General features: G+C 38.1%; 1 protein-coding gene across 4 annotated transcripts in view; it reads right to left on the minus strand.

Annotated features, from left to right (window-relative positions):
• LOC106868704 (uncharacterized) overlaps window positions 1-6,068 on the minus strand; it is a 91,539-nt gene extending 85,471 nt beyond the window's left edge. The window contains exon 1 of one of the 4 annotated variants that reach the window (XM_089353033.1): window positions 5,876-6,068. The gene's annotated coding sequence lies outside the window, so the exon portion shown is untranslated. The remainder of the gene's footprint in view (window positions 1-5,875) is intronic. The other 3 variants (XM_089353034.1, XM_089353036.1, XM_089353035.1) reach the window with 3 other exon arrangements.
• Window positions 6,069-7,204: the final 1,136 nt, after the last annotated feature.

Genomic DNA, 7,204 nt, shown 5'->3' on the forward strand with positions numbered 1-7,204 from the left:
TGCTGCTGCCATGTAAAAGGCACCTGTGCCAGTGCCACGTGGGAGGCACCTGTGCCAGTGTCACATATAAAACACCTCTGCCAGTGGTACATAAAAAGAACACAGTACACTCTGTAAAGTGGTTGGCATTAGGAAGGGTATCCAGCCATAGAAACTATACCATAATAGACAATTGGAGTTTGGGCAGTTCTCCATCTGACTAGTTCCTGTCAAATTGTCCAACCTGTGCTGGCATGGAAAATGGACATTAAATGATGATGATGGTGATGTGTGTATATGTGATACAACGTTACAGAGGAGGTGTCCAAGGACACTACTCTCATGACCCCAACATGAAAAGTGGACAGAGTTGAATATACATACACACACAGTTTCTACAGGTGGATGTCCTTCCTAATGCCAACCAGTTTATAAAAAGCATCCGGTACACTCTGTAAATTAGCTGGCATTAAAAGGGACATCCAGCCATAGAAACCATGCCAAAACAATGGAAACTGGTAAAGCAGTCCAACACATGCCAGCATGAAAAACAGACATTAATTGATGATGACACATTTTATGTATATATATAAACATGTATGCATGTGCGTGTGTATATTCATACAGATAAATATATTGGTTTATAGATATATTTGTTTGTGCACATGTGTGTATGTATATATGCATACACACATATATATAAAAGTACATTATTTCAGGTTAAATATCATTTGAGTGACTTGGTAGACAGAAACTGAAAAAAGCTCCTATATATCTATATATAAGAGAGAGAAAGAGAGACTCCTTGTCTTTACATCACAAGATAGTTGTAAACAAGTGCCGTTGTTATACAGTCATTCATTGCACATAGTCTGTGAAAGTATGTCTGGTTACGGGAGAATATTACCTTGCTTGGAAAAAGGTAAGGGTGGAAACAAGAACAACAACCAGCCACAGAAAATTTGTCTCAAACACTAAGCATGGAAACTAGACGTTAACAGGTTTGTTTATATATATCATCATCATCATCGTTTAACGTCCATCTTCCATGCATGCAAGGGAAGGACAATTGATAGGAGCCAACTAAGTAGAAAAACTACCCTAGGCTAGTGTCTGTTTTGGCAGGATTTTTACAGCTGGATGCTCTTCCTAATACCAACCACTCTGCAGAGTGGGCTCAGTAAATTTTACGTAGCACTAGCACAGGTGAGGTTAGTTTTGGCATGATTTTTACAGCTGGATGCCCTTCCAAATGCCAACCACAGTGTGAACTGAATGCTTTTTATGTGGCACCAGCACTGGAAGGGTCACTAATTAACTTGCAAAAGGGCAGGGGCATTTGAGAAGGGGAACTTGTATCAGAGGATGAAGGGTTAGAGGGTGACAGAGAGACAGAAACAGATGTCTTGATATAACAGAGGAATTGGAGGAGATGAACCCGTATCAGATGATGAAAGGTTAAAGTGTAACAGAGAAATAGAGGCGAAAATAGGTGTCTTGCTATAGAGGAGGTACATGGTTACCCAGTGAAAGAGAGAGGTAGAGGAAAAAGAACAGAAACAGGTGTGCTGATGTAAAGGTGATACTTGGTTACCTGGTCAGAGGGAAAACAAGGAGAGAGAGAGTGATCGAGAATGAGAGAAGAAATAGGTGTACTGTTGTAGAAGAGATATGTGGTTACCCAGCCAGAGGGAAAAGCAAGGGAGAGAGAGTAGGAGAGAGATGGTGAAATGCCAGGGTATACTCACAAGTAACAAGGATCAGAGCATAGATGTGATGGTAGAGTAAGGAAGAGAGAGGTACAAAGGTTGTAACATACATGGTCAGGTATTGCCAAGAAGGTACAAGTAGGGAGTGGGGATTGCAGTGAATGGTGAAAACTTGGGTAGAAAAATAGTGCAGGGTGAAAGCAGCAATACAGTGAGCAGGGCAGTGAGGACAGGAAAGGGGGGTGGGGTGGAAGACAATCATAGTGTATGAAGAGAAAATGTGAGCAAGAGAAAGATGCTGTTTAGAACAGATGTAGTTTGGTTTCTTGGGGTTGGAAAAGTTTGTTGTTACATGAGCGAGGGACACAACTCTTCTAGTCTTCTAGCATTCAGTTTCACTGATGTGGGCAGGTCTTCTCTAGAACCTCCTGTCACCAAACATTTTGACCCATTGTCATTTCCTCCGTGAGCCCCAACAGCCTAAGATCAGTCCTCACCACTTCATCCTATGTCTTCCTGGGTCTCCCTCTTCCACTGGTAACATCCACTTTCAGTGACAGGCACCTCTCTATACAGCTGTCTTCACTCATATGCATCACACGTCCAAACCAATGCATTCTCCTCTCCTAAACGCCACATTTAACTCCTCTTATGCCTAACTTTTCTCTCGACTAACTTTGTCGGTCATGCACAGTGAGCTTGCAAATCCAACAGAGCATACTACCTTCATTCCTCTCCAGTCTACACATGTCCTCTACAGTCAGAGCCCATGTCTCACTATTATGTAAGATAGCTATTCTCACACAAGCATCATACAATCTACCTTTCACTCAGAGAGAGAATCTTTTTGTTACCAACAGAGGTAGTAGCTCTCTGAACTTTCCCCATCCTATTCTTATTCTAGTAACAATACTTTCAGAGCATCCACCACCTTTGGCCACCTAAATAGCAGAAACAATCTACTACTTCAACACATACACAATGACTGAAGCAAAATACACTACACATATATATATATATATATATATATATATATATATATATGTGTGTATATATATATATATATATATATATATATATATATATATTACTCTTTTACTTGTTTCAGTCATTTGACTGCGGCCATGCTAGAACACTGCCTTGAAGAGTTTTAGTCAAACAAATCAACCCCAGGATATTTCTTAAGCCCAGTACTTATCAGTCTCTTTTGCCGAACTGCAAAGTTACGGGAACGTAAACACACCAACACTGGTTGTTAAGTAGCGATGAGTGGGAGGGGAACACAGACACACACATAAATATGTATACGACGAGCTTCTTTCAGTTTCCATGTACCAAATTCACTCAAAAGGCTTTAGTTGGCCTGACACTTGGCCAAGGTGCCACGCAGTGAGACTGAACCTGGAACTATGTGGTTGGGAAGCAAGCTTCTTGACACACAACCACGCCTGCGCATAGAACACACACACACACATATATATATATATATATATATATATATATATATATATATATATATATATATATATATATATATATATATATATATATATATATATATATATATAAATTCACAAGAGTGGTACAACAAGGTACAAAAAGTTATAGGGCTATTTTTTGCTGGAAATTGATACATTTGTATTAATACATTTGTATTGAAATATTTTTCATTGATATATATATATATATATATATGTGTGTGTGTGTGTGTGTGTGTGTGTGTGTGTGTATAACTACTGGCATGTAACATCTAACCGTAATACTACAAATGAATTTAATCAGTCTGGCTGCCGTATGACAATAAAAGTAACGTGCAGTAACGTTCTGACAGCTTTCACACAAATATATATTGCCCGCCAAACACAAAACATAAAGACTATCCATCAATCCAGTAGAAAGAAAACCCAGTACAGTATTGCTGTACATGCTAGACATAACAGCCAAATCTCTCTCGAATCACATTACCATCTGGAAATACAGTGGGTAATGTGAATCTTATCTTTTACTTGCTACTATCATTAGGCTGCGGCCATGCTGGACCATTGTCTAGGAGGGTTTTAGTTGAACAATTCGACTGCAGTACTTATTGTTGTTTTTAAATCTTCATTTCTAATATATCGGTTTCTTTTGTCGAACAGTTCTGTTACGGAAGCATAAACAAACCAACACAGGTCGCACAAAGACCACCCACGACAAACTTATTTTAGTTACCGTCTATCAAATCAACTCACACTGCTTTGATATACCCAGGACTATAGTGGGAGACTCGTCCAAGCTGCCGGGCAGTGCGACTGAACCCACAACTAGATGGTTGGGGATCACACCCACGCTTATACGAGACAAAAAAAAAAAAGCGGGGAAGACTTGGTCTCGTTTTCAATAGATTTTCGATATGTGATCAGTGCTTATTCGGGGGTTAAATAGCAAATATTGAAAGGGAAACTATGGAACGGGAATATTAGAATTTGTCATGTCTAAAGCAGCTAAAATATTGAAGAGTGGACAAGATAGATGATCAGGAGAATGTCGCCTGCAAGATGCTAAATAAAAGAAAAAAGTGGTAGAATGTGAAAGTTAATTGAACTCCTTGTCTATAGACATAAACATGTCAATCGAATGTTCTGGATCAGGCCACGAAACAAATTGGAAACGGGAAAGCATACATAACAGCAATATTTCATTTGAATAGAATTTAACATCTCGAAGATGCATAGAACTACAAACATATTTCCGAAAGAAATTTTTTTCCCCCTTCAACTAATTTAGGCGAAAAATCGTATCGCACGTGGGTTGTTGGTGAAGTACTATAGCTTAGGAAGATGCTACATGAATTATGGACAAAATCTGGTCTTTTTTTTTCTTTATGACAGGATCGAGTGATGTGTAATTATATGCATATTAATGTGTGTCTATATAACCTACATCTCGAAAGAACTCAATGAAATGATTCTTTAAAGGAAATGGTAAAATTCTTGTGACGGTGTGATGTAATATTTTCTACATCCTGCGCGCCATAACTCGTGCCGAAGAGGTTGGCGTCATATTCCACAGACATCAACCATCAAAGTGTTTACATAGACAAATATACACATGTTTTGGCCAATATTCGACGACCCGGTTTCGATTCTCAATTAAAATTATTTAGCTTACTCAGCTATTGCCCTTGAAAAGAGTAAACCCTTGTAAAATTTCCTTTACCTGTACACAAACACACACATTATATATATATATATAATGCCTATATGGCTTTCTGTATGTGTGTGTAATATATAATCTATGTGAGAAAAAAAAAAAATTTTTGATCAGACAATAGCTTTTATTTGGGGGGAAAATGGGACGGAATATAGCTGTTCCGATATATTTTTACTTGTTTTATCGTATTTCATTCTTCGAACCTTGTAATATAAAAGACGAAATCAACATCGGCAGGATTTGAATATGAGAGAATGAAGGGAGGAATCAAATACGGTTCTTTTGCCTTTTACACCCATTTGTCATAAAATTGAGAAATGCGAACATATAATATTTCGTAATGTTTTGTAAATGGTAATTAATTGCTTAAATGAAAGCGGTTCCATCTGCAGGAATCAAAGATAATGGCTTCTTTATTAGCCACAAGTGCACCTAAAGAAGGTTAGAAAACAAGACATAAAGGAAAGTGCTCTTTCTCTTTCTCCACGAGGTCACGATGGTTGTTGCGAAGGATTTGTGAAAATTCGGCGAAGGAACATGAGTTGATTATCTACAAGTTGGAAATTGAAAGAAAATACAATAGAACAAAAGGAATAGAGGCAGTTTAACCGAAACAAGAAATACACATTACATCTGAAATGATGGAGATGAAGCAGAAGAACATATTACGACAGATGTTTAAAGAGAAAATTAGAGAGAGCGATGTGTGACACATCTGAAAACTGCTTACGACCACCTTTGTATAATAAACTGAAAGCACGACTTATAAATAGAGTGACAGTTGAATAATTACATATATAGCCATATATATATTTATATATACATAAACATTCATAAAATTGAGGTCTGGTGTGAAATTGACGAAGAATTAGGGGGAAAAAATGGATCCCCGAGTTTGTGATCATCAGATAAAGAGAGAGAGAGAGAAATGTGTTGTTGAATGTCTTGCATAATATTTAACGAATAAAAGGCACTTCAGTTGGATTTGAACTTACCTCATGGACATGTATGACGTCTAAGATAACGTTAAATTATCAACCGGCGAGAGTAAGATATTCCAAATAAGTTCTAAAAGCAAACAATCAAAGAATCTCTGTTGCCAGAAACACCAGAAGATCCGGGCGTTTCAACCAGCAGTCATTGGGATTGGCTATACGCATGCGCAGCATACTCGCTTTCTCTGTGTTTCAGCGCCACTTACTTCCGCTTTCCGCTTTACTCTATACTTCCTTCATCTTTCTTTTTCTCTCCCTCCATAATTCCAGTCTGTTTATTTATTCGTTACCTCTCTCTCTCTCTCTCTCTCTTTCCGATTGCTCCAGCATGGAGCAATATCATTCCAACCATGTACCCGATTATATCGACTCCTGCTTCACCCATATATCTGACTATATCCGTCTCCTACTTCTATCATGTACCCGGTTATATCGACCCCCTACTTTCAGCATGTACCCGGTTATATCGACCCCTACTTCCAGCATGTACCCTTTTGTATCGACTCCTGCTTTAAGCATATACCCGATTGTATCGACCCTAATTCAATCTTGTACCCGTTTATATCGACCCCTCTACTTGCTGGGTTCAAATCCCTCCCACATCGAATTCGCTTTTTATTAACATCTTTACGGGATCGGTAAAATAAAGGACGCGCTGAAGAGCATCTATGCGGTCAATCGACTTGTTAAAAATAGGAACCTATTCTCCTTCAAATAATAGCCTACTGTCTTAAAAAAAAAAACAGGAAGGATATTTAGGGAACTGTCTCGGATTATCACAACTGTTTTAATAACGTAAATTGGAAACAAATATATTAGCTTGATTTAATTAAGTATAACCATCCTTTCAAGAAAACGTTTTGAGATCTTGCGTCTATGCTAAACATTTTCGTCGACTACGAAAGGCAACGTCAACTAGATTTGAACTCAAGAATGTAAGGGGACGTAATCAAGTACTACGCGGTATTACGACCGTTGCCCCTTGCCGAATCTGCCATCCAGATATCTGTATTTACACGTCACCGGTTAAACTAGGGAACCGTATCGACTGAAGTCCTTTTATTTCCATGGTCGTTTTGTAACCGTTGACGTATTCACATGGCATCGTATATAACTGCGTAATTTCGAATACATTAATATAAAGTGTCTTCACTACCCGAATTTGTCGCTTGTTTCATATCAAAACAATTTTCATCCAAATATTTATTTGTATAATACCGGCTAAACAAGCAAACGAAATTAATCGAGTGTTATTTGCACGGTTACTTGGTATTATAGAAGTATGTCCATAGTTTCGTATGTAAAGACTAAATTTCAAATATACTAATA

This window comes from Octopus bimaculoides, chromosome 5, assembly GCF_046866305.1.
Source record: "Octopus bimaculoides isolate indiv1 chromosome 5, ASM4686630v1, whole genome shotgun sequence".
NCBI classification, from domain to species: domain Eukaryota; kingdom Metazoa; phylum Mollusca; class Cephalopoda; order Octopoda; family Octopodidae; genus Octopus; species Octopus bimaculoides.